The following is an 18,040-nucleotide window of genomic DNA, read 5'->3' as shown; positions in this document are numbered from 1 at the left end:
TTATTCCTGGCTGTGCTCTGGCCTGGAGTATGACCTTGGCAAAAGTCGCTCTGCCCCTGGCCTCTTGTCCTCCAGATCTCTGTTAAGACCGTAAGAAATGGAGAGCAGGGACTGTCTCTCACTGCACGTGCATACAGCACAAAGCATGGTAGGACCCGCAGAGCATCCTTGGCATGGCCAGAAATGCTAGTCATGACAATAGTGCTATGAACCACAATTGCAGTGCTACTGGAATACAGCTGTTTCTGGGTAGGTAGCAATCTGGTCAGGGTACAACCTAGTTAGGATACTAGAGGAAGCAGTTTTATTCAGACAGAGCATTGCCTGGGAATCTTAAATGTCCAGGCATGCAGCAGACAGCTTATTTTTAAGGTCTCATTTGAAAGATGTCAGCTCCCCCTCCCTGCTCTTCCCCAGGCAGCAAGAGCAGAAAACTAAATTTATCTGCATCGGGACAGAAAGAGCTGGAGTAAACCTGCCAGGCACTGCTCCAGATATGCTGGGTAGAACAAACGGCATGCAGCTCTCTGCCTGTCCGTGACAGAGATGCTCAGGGTGCTGCTCGTGCTGGGGTGGCAGTGAGAATCGCACAGGGTTTTCCATTCCAGCTTCTGGGTTTCAGAGGACCAGAATTTGCTGAGAAGTTTGTCTTGTGGGGTGACTTTTTATCTGACTCAGTCCCTAAGGTAATTTATTTTTCACATGTGAGGCAAAGCAGTCCCTCGGCTTTCGGGGAGAAAGGCGAGGAGTTACATGTCTTACTTTCCTCCCAAGACGGTGCAAGGACCCCAGCGTGGAAACGGTGCTGGAGAAGAGGTTGAAGCATAGTCTGGGAAGAGCCCTCGTTGCTTAGTGACTTTTGAATATCCTGCAGGCAGTACGTAGGTGTGGGATTTGTAAGGGTCTAAGGGATTCGATATTGTAAACTTGCCATTAGCCCGGCTGGTTTGTGGTGCTGGTCCACGGCTCCCTTTTTGGGGATATTAACTGGCACAGATCGATGGAGAGGAACACAGGGCAGATGTGTTGAATAATGGGTCTGTGCAGCACTGGCTTCGTAAAGAAGAGACTTTTGAAGGCGAGTCTCTTCCTGGGGCTGTCTAGGGGAAGCCCTGCCTCCATGGGCAGGCAAGAATGGGGTGGGATCCATGCTGCTTTTTCACCTCCTTTCAAAAGCAGAGCATCCATCTCTGTCAGGATGCTGCTAATGAGTTACTTAAACAGCATCTCCTTACTGGAAACTCTTTTCAGTCCAATTAAGATCTTGCAATGTGTCAGTTGTGACAATAAAAGTGAATTAAGTCTCATTTCTCCTTTTTTACGATGTTTATTAGAAGATGAGAATGCTCATTTAGAGGAGCTAATCATGGTTATTTATATGTCAGCACCAAGAAGCCCCTGCTCAGACTAGGGACCTGTTGTGCCAGTTACTGTATGCACCCACGGACAGAAGCAGAGCCTGCCCCCGGGAACGGACTGACCGTGCAGAGGGAGGCCAGCTACTCCCATGGTAGCGCAGCCCAAGCTCAGTTCCCCAGCGGCAGGGTCTCCTGCTTTTTGGGGTATACTTTGGGAGTCACTGAAGCCAGTCTAGAGGCCTAGTCTCTAGAGGTCTATCTCTACCACTCTGCTTAGCAAAGATCTCTCTGAGCAGCGGAATCTTTCCTTTGCCTACTTGTCCTCCTCCTTGTAATACCTCTGCCTTTGTCAACAGGTCCCAGAAGTACTGGGGAGCATGTGCTGGGGGAAATAGATGGACAGGCACATTGTACAACTCTATAAACCTCTTTTCCTGAGGAAGCAAGGGTAGAAGTAAAAACTGAAAGCTTTAACTCTGGAGCACAGCTCAGCAGGAAGGGTAGATTGTGTCAAGGGACATATCTGACAGTCCTGTGGATCCCTTTTGTTTCACACCAACTCTGTGTTCCTCACCCCCCAGGCTTTTGTTTACAGGCAAGGAGGAGAATGCTTCTCTCATCTCCTCTCTTGAGCTCTTTTGATTCAGGGGCTCGGCCAAGACTTAAAGCAAGCTTTTCCAGGGGCCTGGGCTGCTAGTCAAGATGTTTTCCAACACAGCTAACGGGACGAGAGAGTTATTATTTTATTGCCGTGAGGGACCCAGGCAGGAGGATAGAATGGAAAAGGCCTGTAGGAAGGCTGAGTGAACCAGCTTGTTTTCAAGGAGGGTTTGGGTTTGTGCTTCTCAAAACAGGTTATTTCCATCTTTAGCTGATCAAGCTTAAAGGACCCTGCAGCTACAAACAGATATCCAAGCATACAGAAGTACAGGATCTGAGAAACAGTCCAGGAAGGAGAGAGCCGTGTGCCGAACTGCTGAGCCAAGACCAGAGTCAACCCTGAGCCCTCCTCACTACAAGGCAGACCCCACACCATCGCTGGAGGAAGGGGTAAGGATCTGGTCCCTGTTGCCTTGGGGTTTGGCAGGGTCACATGGGGAGGAATGCACTTCAAGCAGACTTTGCTGGATGTAGATTTAGGGGGAAATGTTGAAGGCAGGAAGCTGAGTTGTTCTGTGGGTCGCTGCTGATCCATGCTGTGATCAGTCATTTGTAACAGCTTTTGGGTGCTGGACTCTCTCCCTATGCACGGTCATTGCAGATGCCAAGAGGGAGCCTAGAAAAAGGCTCTCTGGGACTGGCAGACAGCCTCTGTGCTCTGTTTAGTTCCTTAAGTCCTATCCCTGATGGCCTGCTCAGCTCTGATCTCATATCCATGATCATGGATGTGATCCTGCTTCCTCCCACCTTGTGCTAGACAAGCTTCCAGTTTGGGCTTGGCCTTTCTCCTAGCCTGTGTTTTGGACTTCCAGATGTCTGACTTTCCGCCTGGCCCTTGGGTTCCTTTGTCAGGACTTTTTGCTTTGTGACGTTGACTCTCATGAGTGCAGTCCTGGCTCATGATCTTCCTCTGGCTCTAGCCTGGCTTAAACTCAAGACTTGGGTTGCCTATGAAAGTCATCGTGTCGAGCGCAAATGGGCTGGCTGTGAAGATCGCATTAGAGATGCAAATGGGGAGAGTCAGGAGAGAAAGGGCTGCAGCAGGATGTGCTGGCTGGTTCCCTAATTCCCTCAGCAGGACCACCCTCTCTTTCCAGCTTATTTGGGTTGGGGTGAGCAGGCAGCAGCCAGTCCACGTGGGGCTGGCGTTTGGATGGCTGTGAGCCTGGGTGCTTTCTTTGGAATGACACCAGCTCCTGACAGAGCAGCATGTGCTATCCCGGCCCTCCTCACTTTGCGCGAGTAGGGACAGTATTGAGAGAGCCGAGATTTCAAAGCAGGACCAAAGCTATCCTTCTTCCCCTGATGCAGAGAGAAAAAATGAGAGGGTACCTTGGTCTGGGGAGGTAGGACAGGGAATGCCCTGCTATGCCTTAGAGGTCTGTCTGTTCCCTCACAAAATGTGCTTTGGGAAACACAGGAGGAATTGGCAAAGCCTGATTTCAGAGGTACCTGCTATCTGCATTGCTTGCATACAGTTAGCCCAGAGCTGACCCTGAGGCCTGGAGCCCTCCAGAGAGGAGGGAAAGGCCCTACACTCAGCACCTCAGCATGGACGCAGTGGTTTGTACAGCCTGAATGGGCAGGATAAGTGCTGAGCAAATTGTCTGGTGCACACCTTGGGCTGGGCTCTTCCACAGTACCACATGGGTGCTTTGTACTGGAGCTCCGGCTCTGTGAGCCTGCTTTGAGGCAAGCAACCTGCCTTACTGTGTTAGAGTGGGCTGAACCTCTGTAATGAAGGGAAAGTGTTTGACATTATACTTCTTCCTCAGTCCTGCAGCTGTTGATGGTTTGAAGTTAAGAAAACACTTAAATGATTAAAAAAAAATAGCCTAGGTTTATCAAGGGAGTTTCTAATGAGCAGAAGAAGGGGGAACAGAAGCAGGAAGGGCAGCAGAGACTAACAGCCTGGCAGAGCGCTTGTCATCTTGACAACACAATAAGTTTCAAACTGGGCTCACTCCTGACGTTTGCCTGAAGGTATATTTAACTAGTGCGGGAGATGCTGGAGTAGAAGTGTGCACCTTTAAGCCTGAGGAAGCCTCAGTGGGGAGCTAGTGGTGTTATGGGGAGGGGGAAGATCTCCTCCAATTGTAAAATGTGCATCCCTCCCTCCCTCCCTGTCTCTGTGTAGCCAGACTGAAAGGCTATGCTAACAGCTTGGCAAGAGGGGATGCTAATGAAGCGTGAACCGGCTGTGTTCAGTGGCAGCTCCCATGCTATCTGCCACCAGTTCACTTGCCTGTCTGCCCAGTTCGTTCTTTCATTCTTTCTTTATTTGCATGTTGTATCTTGTGTTTGACGAATGGAAATTTGGTCATCTTTTTGAAGCAGGAGGCATTGTGAACAAGTGGAGAGTGGGAGCTGAAATTTTCCTTTTCCTGGGCTATGCTAAATGTTGAAGAATGTGAAAGGAACCTCAGGACAGTTTATAGTCTTTGGGACCAGGGGGTTGATTGAAGCCCCTGAGTTATGCAGGTTCAGTAGGGTGCCAAGAAGGGGCTTTTGCGTGGCTCCTAGCTCTGCTCAGAAATCCATACTACTTTTTTTTTTTTTTTTTTTTTAAGTCCTTGACCACAGGACTTGACTTGGAGTTCAAGGAGGAAAAAGGACCCTTGTCCATGTGATGCTGTCAACGTCCAGATGGACCAAAACCAGCACAGCTCTGCCCCTTTCTCAGTGGGGGTTTGGCCTCTGCCGTTTTGCTCTCTACACGTTGCCTGTGCTGATGCTATTTCATATTTCACTTGCCTCTGCTCAGAAGGAGGAGTGTTAGCCCCCACACAGCCCGTGCCAATATTCCCAAGAGCAGACAGCATCAGAGAAGGTGAGCAGTCCTGATGTGCAAGCCCTCAAGGCCGGGTGACTGCGCTATGCTAGCCCCAAACTGCCTGACTCAGAATCCTCCATGCTCCAGAGCTGCTGCTGCTGCTTCACCTTCCCTCACCATACCCTGTGCCATGGGGGTTTCTGAAACCTAGGTATAAGCTGTGCTTTCCCTAAATCCTAAGATGTACCTAAAACCCCAGGCTCGTGTCTTGCATCTACGTTATATGAGCGCAGGAATGGAAGGCATCCTCTCTCCGAACTTGCCTGCACTGAAATAGGCCAGGCAGCCACACGAGAACAGCACATTTTATTCCTTCCTGCTTGCACGGATCGTGGGTGAGAAAGCAAAGGGATCTGGTCTTGTGTGGTGAGGCTTTTCTGTGGCAGCACTTAAAGTGGACCCACTGGTGTTGAATCCTGCTGAAAATGGACGTGTTTGGTTGTCTTTTAGCAAGTAGCTTTTTGGCATTTCAAACCTTTCCAAGAAGCCAACACAAATTCGGAAGCAGAGCAAGCTGGGATGAGGCAGGCAGTGCTGTGAGCAAAGGGTGAAGCTTGCTTTTTTTTGTGTGCCCACGCTCGAGAGCTAGACAGATGCCTTGGAAAGAAAGGCCTAGGGAAGCGTAGCAGCCACTGGGTAGATACCCAGCAGCCAGCGTCTTCTCATGCCAGCTCGTGTGTTCAAAGATGGATGCTAAAAGGGGCTGACTCTGTCCTTCCACAGGCTAGCGAGACCTGCAAGAGCCCCACCACCCTCCGTACAGCGGGGAGGAAGGTACTTTGGGCAGTTTCTAATCTGGCACATGAGATGTGGGTCATGCAATGAATGCAGCGGGTCTGTTGCCTTGCTAGTGGGAATCTGGGATTTTCCTCCTGTGGCTTGTGTCATATCCTTAAGCATCTCATGGTGCATCAACTGTCCGTGCAAATAAAAGGCAGAAACATCCAGATGGGTTGCTTTGCTTACTGTGCAAACACAAGCCCCGGGTGGGGCATGGCTTATTCTCCCTCCTTGGCAAGCCAGGATCCACGGGGAGGTTATGAAGGTGTTTGGTACTGCAGAAGTTGGTTCCTTCTCTAAAACTTCGCTGCAGGGCTTGCGCTCTTGCTGTTCAGAGCCATGTTTCTGTTAATGGGTGGACTCGTTAAAATCTGTGGTGAAATACTTGGTCTTTAAATCCATTCAGTAACCTAGGCTGAGAGAGAAAACAGATTGCAAGGACTCTCTCCCCTAGTTCTTGTTGTGTTGCTGCCATTTGTTTACTAGCTTAGACCCTAATTGTTAATAAAAACCCACCAATCTGAGCTTGCAGGTGCCTTAGCTGTATGTAATAAAAACTGTACTTGTGCTAGCGCCACGGAACAAAGGCAGCAGCCTTCCAAGATGAATTACAGTAGAGGAAACGGAAGTACAACATTAGAAACTGGAGTGGAGGCCCTGTCCAGGAGTCTTGTCTAGAACCAGGTATGTGTGGATGTGAGGGGAAGGGGCTGAGACCAGGGATGTTAGTCCAAGCTTGTCTCTTGCAGCAGTGTGGCTCGATCTTCCTTTCCAGGTTGATTTAAAGATATGGGAAAATGTTGATGCTCTTCCCATGGGAGAGGCTTGCTGAGGTCTTTAGCTGGTACAAATTGATCTCTGACTCACAAAACACCCTTTGGGGACATAACTTCGATAGCAACCTTCCCTCCAAAGTTTGGTGCAATTTCCTTTTCTTCCAGCCACACACTTGCCCCTTTTCACCATGAAAACAAAAGCTGTGACAGCCTGGGAGCTGATCTCCACCTCCTGTGTCCCAGCTGTTGTGCCCTCATTCAGAAAACCATGAGTCATCAGCTCTCTGCTCCACCAATGTTGTAATTTCCCTCCTCCCTTCTCTCCCCCCTCCCCCCAACCTAGCTGGGATGAAGAAGCGAGAAAGCAAATAGGAATAAATACCTCCAGCCATAAAAGTGAAATAAATCAATACCTCTCCTCTGAAGCCAGAGATGCTTAATAGGCAAGGATCACTGCCAGATTGTAAAAAATGTGTTTGGTGTGCGGCTGGGGCAAGTTTAACCCTTGGACATAAACAGCTGAGCAGCCTTTCTCACCTCTGAGTTAAATAACTTTAACTGTGGAGGGCTATGATTAATAGAGGTACCTCTGGATGGGATGTGCCAGGTATTTTGTGCCTGTGGATCATCTGGGCGATTGGAGAAGTGGTTATCAGGCCCCTTCTGTGGGCACAGTGGCACTTTTCTCTGAGAAGGAATAGCTCTATTTGCTGGTAAGGTAGCTCCTGAAGGACTGTGCTAAGCTGGTGGGACTTCAGCCATCTCTCCCGTTTACAGACGTTTCCAGATCTCCAGCCTGCCCTTTTGTGATGGGAATGCAGAGGAGGAAAACTAGAGTGGCAGGTAACCCTATCTAAACAAACTCTGTTCTGCCCATGCTGAAGAGCCAAGGGAAATTTAGTTGTGTGGAGGCATGTCTAGGTGTCTTCTCAACACACAGGATGAGGATGTATAGGTATCACCATGCTGAGGGCCTAAGAACAGTTGTTCTGAGCCTGGGAGGGATAATCCATTTCAGGGGGATACAGGAATCGAGGTTAGTGTGTTCTCTTTACAGGAGCCACTGTGAGATCGTGCCCTGGAGAGGGGGTTTGGTTATCCTGTCCAGCTCTTTAGTATGCGTTTCCTCTCTTTGCCTGGGCAACAGAGCTGTTGTGGATGGCTCCCAAGAGAGGACAGAGAGTAAATCTCCTGAAGGCTGTGTCTCAAGGCTGTTGTGACTCTGGTAGGGCTCGTGTTCAGTGGAGTAGGCCATGATTTCATGTGATGGATTTTTTTCTGCCCCCTCTCCCCTCCTCCGAGGCCCTGTCCTGCTCGGACCTTCACAGCTCTCTGAATACTGTGTTCCCCAATGAGTGTGAGGCACCAGGATAATGGGCACAGCTGAAGCTGGAGTGAACGTGATTGTAGGAAGCTCCAATGAAGTATTTCTGAGAGGCTGAGGGAAGTGTTAGCACCATTGTTAGGGAGCTGTGGTGAGACCTCATCAGGAATGATGGGGATGTGCTGGTCACCCTTTCTGAAGGCAATTGAAGTGAAATGGGAGCAGGTATGAGGAAGCCAACTAAGAAATTCAGGTGTGCAAAGATCCCATCATGCTTAATGAGCTTGGCTTCACAAAAGCAATGCTGGAAGGTGACGAGCGGTGTGTGTACTGGAGCAGAAACAGTCAGGAGGGAGAAGAGCTATTTAGATTTAGCAGGTGTTGGCACAAGGGCAGCTAGTTATATGCTGGCCATGAACACCTGATGCTGACGACGAGCAGAAGGTTCCTTGCATGTGAGAGCAGCAAGGCACTGGCCCCACTTCCAGCGGTCACAGAGCAGGGAACCATCATGACCGGTTTAAGGTGAGGCTGAGCAGGAGTGGGAATGCGACATAACTCCAGCACTGCTCAGAGATTGGATGCAGGGGCATGGGGTTCTTGCTGCTCTCATTTATGGCAGTTCATGCACCTTTTGATGGGGCTATGAGCTCACTGATTGCCAAAATATTTCAGAATAGGATGAGGGTCAGTTTCCAACAAAGCCTTTTTGCACCTGTATAAGCTATTTGTTCTCCCAGCACACAGACCTGCACACCATTAAGTGCTGCCTGGAATGAGAATGTTTTCCTGAATTAAGGCAGAAGTGTTTTGCTGAGAAGAGTCATGTGATGAAAGTTAACCATGTGCTTAAGAGCAGTGCCTCTGGGGGCATCTGGCACAGCTCTTACAAAGCCGGCTGGCTTCCCTGCTAAGGAAGGCTGTACTGGGAAAGGTCATCCTGGAGAGACTTGTGTATGTTTTGCTTTCTCCTCACGCTTAGGGCAGAGTAAGTCTCATGACAATATACCTGTGGCAATCAGGGGTTATGTGAGTTTAATACTGACACTAGCAATAGGAAAGGCTATTCTAAATGGGCATGATTTTGCTTTTCTCCCATGTGAGTATTGCCCTTGGCTGGGGTAGGAGAAACACAGAGACTGAGATGATGCTTGGTATAAAATGGGCAGGATCTGTCCCATAGCTTGCGTGAGGCCTCCTTTATGGGTAGGAGGGGAGAAGCCTGTCCCTTAGGCCAGAAAATTTGACTTTTACGTACCCTTGACACCTTGCCTCTGCTTCACTCTGCTCTGTGCCCATGCTTGGCTTGACAAGCAGCTCCTTCCCCTCTCCCCCAGACTCCAGACTTTCAAGTTTGGACCTGAAAGTCCTTGTAGCTGGAGCATAATCCCTGGTAGTTCTCCACGCCTAGATCTACCTCATGTTCTCAGCCCCTCGTCCCCCTCAAATGGGTGCAATGGGATGGACAATATTGCCTGATTGAGATCTGTGAAGGTCCGTTGCCTTCAAGGCCCCAGTCCTTTGCCCCATGAGCGAGGTAGCGTTGGGTGAATGCCTTCTGTGTGGCTTTGTATGCGTCATTCCTTCCTTGTGTCTTCTTCTGCCTGCAAACATAGGAGAAAATACTCTTTATACAGTGCCGTGAGAACTGTCTGTGAAAGCTAGGCCATGGAAGAGCTAGTGAATTGGTTTTCTGCCTAAGGCAGGCAAAGTGCTCCCAGTACAGTAATCAATCTACCCAAGAGCTCCCCCAGCTAGAGGTGATCGTCCTGACTTTAATAGAGTGTATAGTGTTTCCCCTGTAATGCCCACAAGTCCCCCTCTAAACCGGCAGCATGCCGTAGCTTACCCACAGGCTGGGATACGTGTGTGAGTCTGTGTTTAAAGGGGGTAAAATTTGGAGTGCCCCCAAATTTGTGGAGGAAAGCCGTGGCCCACTGTGCGTGCCAACAGGAGAGCTCCCGACACTTGAGATTCTTTGGCAGAAAATCATAGTGGCAGGTAAATCCCACAGAAATAAAATAAACCTAATGAAATTAACCCCAGTCCTTGTGAAGGAGGTGGGGAACCTTTTCACTGTGTTTAGCTCTCTCTTGTGGGTTTCACATCGTTGTGGGTAATTTTTCAGCTTGCTGCAGTTCAAACTAACAAGGGGCCGTTGCTGATTAATCCTAATGAGGGGGAGAGGCCAGCTTTTTGACGACCTGAAAGTACCAATTTGCTGTTATGTTTCCTGGAATGGTAAGAAAAGGGGCTAGCTGGTTTTGCTGGGCTTTTTGGGGTGCCTATTTGTTTCCTCCCCAGACTTTTTGGTGCAGTGTCTGAAAGCACAGAGGGTTTGGGGAAAAGAGGCTTCCTAAATGTCAGCCAGCTTGGGCTTAGTAGGCTCTGCCTTGATGGCTTCTCCACCTGTTGGGTAGGAGCTGTCACCCAGCTAGTATCTCTTGGGGAGGGAGGCTGGAAAGTAGCTGCTGGGCAGGATCTGGGATGGGGGAAGGGAGAGACTTAGTTTCTTTCAGCATCTGAGGGTGGATGAAGTGGAGCGTTCCTTGTTCGCTAATTGAAACAGTCAAAATGTCAAATGAGGCATTTCAATAATAGCGATGTTAGGAGCTTTAAGTTTTTATTTCTCTCCTTTTCTCTCCCTCTCTCTTTTAAATTGTGCCTTCAAGACACAGGGACATAACTCCCTACCGCTACAAAAACCCTCTTAAAGATGGGTTTCAGAGAGGATGGGGCAAGGACAGAAGCAGTTTTAATCCCATCCAATTCCAGAATTATTATGTTTCAGCAAATATTTTGCAAAAGGATTTTCAGGCTGAACTTCAAACAGGCAAATGCCTCACTCCAGTGACTTGGGGAGCTTTGCAAATTTAGAAAAGAAAATGGAGATTGTTTTTAGCCTTTCCCAGCCTGTCAGGAAGGTTCATACACTTTGGGTCAGACACCCTTTCCCTGAAGAGGAAGAGGATATTTATAGCCAGGTAGGACCGTGACAGGGAAACGTCCAGGCTGCAATACCTGTCAGATGAGGTTACTTATGGGCCCAATAGTAACAGCCAACGTGGAACCTGCTACAAGAGAGTAAAAAGGTGGATGTCCAGGCCTGTGGAAACACGAAGGGGCACAGCCCAGGTAATTTGGCCTTGCCCCTCAAGGGTGGGGGTGGGCTTGCCTGGAACGTAGTGCTTTTGGGGCGGACGTTCCCCTTATGGCTCAATCTGCTTTGTCACCCTTCTGAGGTCTGGGGAGCGCTGGGGGGAAATTATGAAGGGAGATCTTGAAGCGTGGTCTGGATCATGCTGTCCCTTGAGGAGGCAGGGAAGGGGTTAACTGGACGTACAGGCTCCAAAGAAAAGCAGTTTACCGCACAGAGAGGCTGTGGCTTGCTTGCCCTGTGTGATTAGGTGCTCCTGAGGGACTGACAGAGGCAGATCAAGGAGCATTTATAATGTTTGAGCCCTGTTTTGTTTGTTGCTTCATTTGTGCTTTGAGTCAGGCCAGGGGGCACCCGTTTTGCTGAGCTGAGTGGAGGAAGGATTTCTAGAAGGAGGGTGGGCCAAGAGCATCTGGCTGCAGGTTCTGGGTACTCCTTGCTTCCTCTCAGCCAAGCCTGAAGCCAGGCCAATGGTGCTGAGCAGGGAGCAGCTGTCTGGGCTATGGTTGGAACCGCTTACTCGCAGGGATTGGAGTGACTGGGGTTTCTTAAGGTAAAGACAGCTTGCTAAGAAAAAGCAGTGTGTCTGGGGACAGCAGAGTTCCACCGTAACCTGCTTTCACCCACAGCTGTACACAAGCAGCTTTTGCGTGCGTGTCACTTCTGATTCCTTCCCGGATTGGAAGAAGGGTAAGGGGCCGGGTGCTCTCGTGTGGCCTGTGGGGCCCTCAGCTTGGGGGATCTGGGTTGAGAAGCGCAGTTGTCTTGCATGTCTGATGGGGCTGCACACGTTTTGGCAAAAGCATTTCTGGGCTCTGGGGCTCGCTCAGGGGCCCCGGTATACATACTGCTGTAACACAAGGTAGCCAGAAGGTAGATAAAGGTTGATGTCAGGATACTGTCTAATGTAGCTCTGGGGCTGTTATTCTTGCATGGTGTTGGCTTGATGTCCTATAGTTTGGAAATCTCTGATGTATCTAATCTGGATTTGGGAGCGTGTCCCAAGTACAGGCATAGGTCCATCCCTTCTTCTTTTAGTCAAAATCGCAAGCACAAACTGTCCTTTTTCTTTCCTTTCTCATGTCTCCCCAGTTCTTAAAGGAAAGAAATCCAGGTGCAGTGCTTGAAAAGGGAGCCATGATGTGATCTGGCCATGAGTTCTGTAAGGGTCTGGGGGATGTAAGGATCTGGGGATGCTCTCTGGGGAATCTAGGTGTAGCTTCTGCTGGTGTTGGGTGGTGCAGACGCACTTCTGTATGGAAACTTCCACAGAGGTGAAGGAATAACCTACCCTTTTATGGACCGCCTCTAGTGGCTGCGGAGGTGAGATCCGCCCAGCTCCTTTGCCAGAGGTTGCGGGGGGACCCTCAGCTGGTGTTACTCCGCTGAGCTGTGTTGAAGCCAAATACTCCAGGTCATAGTGCTGGCTGATGTCCTGGAGGACATCAGGCCTGCAGTCCTGTTTGACGTGCTGCTGGCTCCTCTCCCGTGCTGCTTTTGATGGCCTCTATAGTAGTGCAGTCCTGGAGATTAGCTGCCCGGGTTCTCACGATCCCTGGAAAGAAAAGCAACAAATCTTGTATGCGGAGAGCTCTCCAACATGGTTTTCCTGCCATCTGCCCACCCCAATGGATGTTAGCAAGCTAGTAGATCTAGACCTGCTGCGCCTTGATACAAAGATTTATTTTTAGGACCTCGATATTTAAAATGATCTGTTATAATTTCATGCTTAAATAACACTAAATGATGTTCCCTGTTTGCGCAGTGTAATTGGAAGAGGCAAATAAACCAAACAAACCAGCTATGACTGATCTTCCTTAGTATTTCCAAACTGAAACAAACAGGAAAAAAAAAAAAAAATCAAGGGCCTAGCCAAGTTAACACTTTCAGGGTATTTTCTAGCTGGCATCCCACTTTTTCATTTTCACAGGCCAAGAAACACAAGAAATTTAAAGAGCCAATGGCTTCTTGCCAAAGAAAACTCAGTTGGTCTCAGATTTAAAAAAAAGAAAAAATTCAAAGTGAACTTACTGTTTTTTAGGAACTAGCATGGCTAATGACTCTGCAAGTGCCATGGGATTTTATGCAAGTGCAGAAAAGACTTAGAAAATATTCAGCAAGTTCATTTAGCCTCTTTTCATGCTTCTCAAATCCTGAAACTTCTTTATTGCTGCTTTATGTCAATTTGACACTGCTTGATTTCACTGTCGCTCTTGATTTTTACTGAGATGGCATTGCAGTATTCAGTGCCGAGTGGGTCCTGCACTGATCACATCTGTAACATCTCATATAATCTGCGTGGGATTTTAGGTGATTGAATTAGAGCTTCTGAATTCAGATGGCCCTATTTGGGGATAGAAAGTTCAGGCTGAGCTGACATTACCTATGTGCAAAACACAGGCGTATCATTTAAGCGATGAGATTTTGTGATTAGTCATGAATGTGTTTTGTGTTTCCTTCTGGAAAACTGCCATTGCAGAGTGAATATAGCCTAGGCTTTTTAAGCTTCTGCACGTCAACTAATCAATGCATCTTTAGCTGAAGGATCCCTTGCGTTAAAAGGGTGAGAGTGACTTTTCCATCTATGTCTCTCTGCTTATTAGATTGCCCCATGGAGCAAAGTCAAAGGCTTCCCCAACTCCAGGCTGTGAGGCTGTGCTCTGCCCATCTGTGCTGAGACCAAGGTTCATTTGGCTCTTGCTCACTGAGGCAAAGGCAGGGACCTGCCTTGGTGCCCTTCCACTGTTGCTTTAGAAGGCTTCAAGTCTTCGGGGAGCCGCGAGCACCCTTGGGATGAGAGAGAGCCGAAGGGCAGGGCAGGGAGCACCCAGAGTGAAGCGGGGGGCGTGAAAGGGTGCAAATACCACTGCCATCCCCCTTCAGAGTCCTGCGCGTCCACACCTCCGTCCTCCCTCGGCGGTTGCCTCTCACTCCACAGTCTACGCGTTCCCCGTCCTCTCTCCTCTGTGCTACCCTGAATCCTGGGCAATATGCTCTAGGTGACCCTGCTTGAGCAGGGAGGTTGGACTAGATGATCTCCAGAGGTCCCTTCCAACCTCAACCGTTCTGTGATTCTGTAATCTCTCCTTGGCAGCCTTGTGTCGTGCTCTCTGTGCTTCCCTTCCCGCTGGTGCCCCGTCGTCTCTCAGTCCAGCCTGTCTTTGGGGGAGCTGGCTTCCTGCCAGCACTTCCCCTTGTTCCTTCTCCATCTTCCTCTCTCCCTCTGCTTCCCCCACCGCTCCGCTCTGCACAAGCCTCGGCTCTGTTTGTGCCCACATTAGCATTTCTGCTGACTGCGAGGATTGGTTTAATTTCATGGGTGTCATTTCCTTCAAGAAATCTCTCTCTGAGCAGCAGCCCGACGAATGCCTGATAAAACATATTTTCCTACGGTAATGATTTTATGGACCCATAAGTCATGAATTTATTATGATCTCAGCCCCTGCTGCTGATTGCTGTAAAATGCAAAGTAATTAACAGCAAGCGGTAGCAGCTATTCCCACCTGGTAGCGTGTTCTTTGGTACGCTGATGGGTTTGATTAAAGTAATGGCTAAAGTGTACAGCCCGGCTGTAAAATATTAGCATGATTAATGCAGTATCCTAAATAAGAAACAAAACTAATGGGCATGGTTTAAGGAATTAAAAAAAAACAACATATATTCTCCTCCCTCCCTCTAGCTATTGTTCTGGCTCATTTATGCTTTCTTTTCTGTTAAATAATGTATGGGCTTCAGGGCCAGGGGGCAGGCTAGAGATGCATATTGCAGTTTCATAACATCTTAAGTGCTTGTGTTAATTTTTCACTCCTCCCTTCTCTTTCCCCTCAACCTGCCATCTCCCATTGGATAAGGGGGAAAGATGATCAAGTTTTCTGAACTTGGCTTGAAGTCAGATGTGATTTGATTTGGATTGCAGACAGCCCAGGGAAGCAGCTGAGAGGCAGCTTGGAGAGTTGGACTTGGTTTCTGGCCGCACAGAATAAAAATCCTGAAGCTGTGCTGGATGTGCTGTTCACATTTCCATGGCTAGAGGTGATCTTAGTTCTGTGTTAGAAGCCTGGAGCCCATAAGTTTTTCTCACAAGAAGAATAACCACGTGTCCCTCTAGAAGGCTCAGTGCTTCCACTGAGAAAAGAACATGGTTTTTTATTTTTTATTTTTTTTTTCCTGAAGCGCTTAAAAGTTAATAGGTGACTTGATTTGAATGAAAAGCTATCTAAAATAAGGCTCGAGGTATAATAACTCGTCTAAAATTTCTGCTTTTCTTCCCCCCCCCCCCGCCACCTTCCCCACCCCAAAAAAGTGTAATATGTTTGATTACTTGTTTTGTGGTGTTTTTCACTGGGAGAGATCATAAATTACTTGGTTTCTGGGATGAAAGTGGAAAAATACCAGTTTTTTATTTTGTATCAAACCCCAAGAAAAAAATTGTTTGGAAATGGGAAAACATCTGTTTACCAAAAAGTCTTTTTTTGGCCTGCACATTTTGATCAGCTTTTCTCTTTAGACTTCTAAAAGTGCATGCACCAACGTCATCTAATTCCCTCTGATCTGCCTCTAACTTTTCAGGTGTATTGATCGGCTCTGGTTTATGAAGCTACTGACTATTGGAAAGAAGAGTTTATAAATAACAACAGAGAAATGGGCTTCCATATCACAGGAGTTCCAGCAGTGCTGCTTTTGTTTATCACACAGCACACACTTTTGGGACTTTTCTTAACCAGGAGATTGCAAGGGAACTCAGTGTGCCAACGTCACTGGGAATTGTTGTGCTGTATTGTACTGTGCAAATGGCATTTTCTCTCTCTTGGGATGGAGAGGTTTCTGGGTTTGTTTTTGTAGACAAGATATAAATGCTGTAGTGGTTCTAGTAGTAAATACAAGTAGCCCCAAGCTCCAGAATGTGTCTTGTTGGTCCTTCCTGTAATTTGACAAAGGCTCCTTCCAGCAACCTCGTAAAAGTACAACACAAAAAATGTTGTTGTTCCTTCAGTATCTGAAATAGTCATGACAAGGGGATGCTGGGCTCTATAAATAACTGGTACATGGTTGCCAGCTCTCTGCAAGTGTTGGCAGATGTTGTGAATGTTTCACCCCTATTCAATGGTGATGGTCAAAAATGTGAATAGACATAAAAATGGGCACTGAGATTGCTGCCACTGGAGCTGTGATTACCTCCTTTTGGGGAGCATATAAGAAACCTCAAAAAGATATGGGCAGACATCAAATGTGTGGAGGAGCTTCTAAGGAAGGAGAGAGATTAGGCAGATTGGGATGCTTCAGTTCAGAAAAGAGGCAGCTGGGAGAGGGGTGTGATCAAGATGTATACCGTCCAAGATGGAGTGGAAGAAGTGAGCACAGATGATTGTTTGCAATATCTTGTGATTCAAGCTCCGAGGGTTACCCAGTGAACTCATCAAGCAGAAGGTTTAAAGCAAATCAAGGGAAGGACATTTTCCTGAAGTGTGTAATTATATATGCAGTTCATTGTCATGGGCCGCTGTGGGGTCCAAAAGTGTAGAATAGATGTGAAGAGGGACTAGATCCCCGTGGAAGGCAGATCCCATGGGGATGTTGAACACAGCAGTAGTGCTTACAACCAGAAGAGGCCTGTAAGTATCCCATCAACTGTTTGCTTCCTCCCTCCTCCCATTGGCAAGTCTGTGGTCACGTTCTGCCCACTGTGTCCTCTGCCTTGAAGCAGCCAAAGCTCAGGGGCTGAGCACTGGAGGATATAACTGCTGTGATTTGGCTCAGGGCACTTTCTGTTCTCTGGGACTGATCTCCCCAGAGTCTTCTCCCACCAAGTGAGACTTTGTGTATTGAGTGAGGGAGGAGGCACAGGGCAGGTGATGAAGGAAGGGCTGTGATGCTGTTGGGCTGCATCATGGTCCTGAATAGCAACACCTGGGCTCAGGGAGGTGGGGGACACCACAGACACATTAAGATTGAGGCCTAGTGGTGGGCTACAGAAGGTACGAGCTGAATGTGCAAATCTCATCCCACCTATGAAACGTGACTACCATAGCGAACACCTGAGTGTGAGGAAGGTGTGTTGTAGCTGGGAAGGGGGAGGTGGATACTTTTCATGTCTAATTCAGGTACTGTTCGAGTCAGTCGCTACAGTCAGACAGCATGGCTGTGGGGTTATATTTGGAAGGCTTTCTCAGGAGTACGCACACGTTAACGGTGTTTGAGGAGCAATGTCTGTGGGAGACCTCAGAGCCAGGCAGGTCGGCAAATCAGACCATTAGTATTTTTAAAAGATAGGCTCCATCCTGTAGGAACTGCTGTGGCCTCTGGAGAGGTGCCAGAACTGTATCCCAGATTGCGCTGCTTCTGCTTCTCCTATTAGATCTTTCACTCTGTTGTTCTGTCCACCTGTTTCCTTTTCTCCTGGATAGAGCCTTCTGTTGCTAGTCTGTCCAAAACACACTGTAGGTATTGCCTTCTTTATCTCTCTTGCCTGGAAGTTTGCACAAGGAGAAGATGGTGGGTTTTTTTTTTTTCCTCCTCCTTTCTCTTTTTGGAGCTAATCACCCTAGTGAAATTGAGCTGTAATGCAGTTGGCAGTGGTCGGATTGAGCTGAACGTGTGTGCTCCAGCACATAGCCCGATTCTTGCATCAATAAAAATGAACACAGACAGCTGCAAAGCGAAAGAGGTATCACACGGCCTTGTTTAAAACACACGCACACAAAGGCATGAGCAACCTGAACAAAAGCTGCCTGTCTCCCCTTTTGAGGCGGGTGGAAGAAGAAGTTATTGGGCTTGACACGCACAGCGAGAGAGGGAGACCATGTTTCCCCACCTCCTCCCCCCGCTATCTGCCGCCACGCGGCAGGTAAAGAGGAGATTGCGTTTGGCGGGGAGGATTTATAGTTGTCGTGAGTCAGTCAGAGTGGCAGGGTAAATCAAGCCTGACGTTTTTAACATCTTCCCTACACAAAGGGGGGCAAGGAGGAATGGAGGAAGCAATTGTAATTTTATGTCTATATTCTGCTCTGCTAATCAAGGTGAGCAGAAGACATGCCAGCCAGGGGAGGTTTTCCTCTTGTTAGCTTGATCATCTCTTTGCTTTGGCTTTTTCCTTCCTTTCCTGGGCAACCATAGCAGTCTCCTCTGTGGGGAAAGAAAGACCCAGTTGATCAG

The 18,040-nt window shown here is 48.3% G+C and overlaps 1 long non-coding RNA gene across 7 annotated transcripts in view; it reads left to right on the top strand.

Annotated features, from left to right (window-relative positions):
• Positions 1–18,040, top strand: part of LOC104142647 (uncharacterized) — a 120,390-nt gene that overhangs the window by 47,197 nt on the left and 55,153 nt on the right. For 6 of the 7 annotated variants that reach the window (XR_011142443.1, XR_011142444.1, XR_011142445.1 and 3 more), the window contains one exon: positions 2,230–2,408. This is a non-coding gene — a long non-coding RNA (uncharacterized lncRNA). Of the gene's footprint in view, positions 1–2,212; positions 2,409–18,040 lie in introns of all 7 variants that reach the window. The other variant, XR_011142439.1, reaches the window with a different exon arrangement.

This window comes from Struthio camelus, chromosome 8, assembly GCF_040807025.1.
Source record: "Struthio camelus isolate bStrCam1 chromosome 8, bStrCam1.hap1, whole genome shotgun sequence".
Taxonomy (NCBI): domain Eukaryota; kingdom Metazoa; phylum Chordata; class Aves; order Struthioniformes; family Struthionidae; genus Struthio; species Struthio camelus.
Note: the sequence above shows the minus strand (reverse complement) of the source record. Positions and strands in the feature narration are given on the sequence as shown.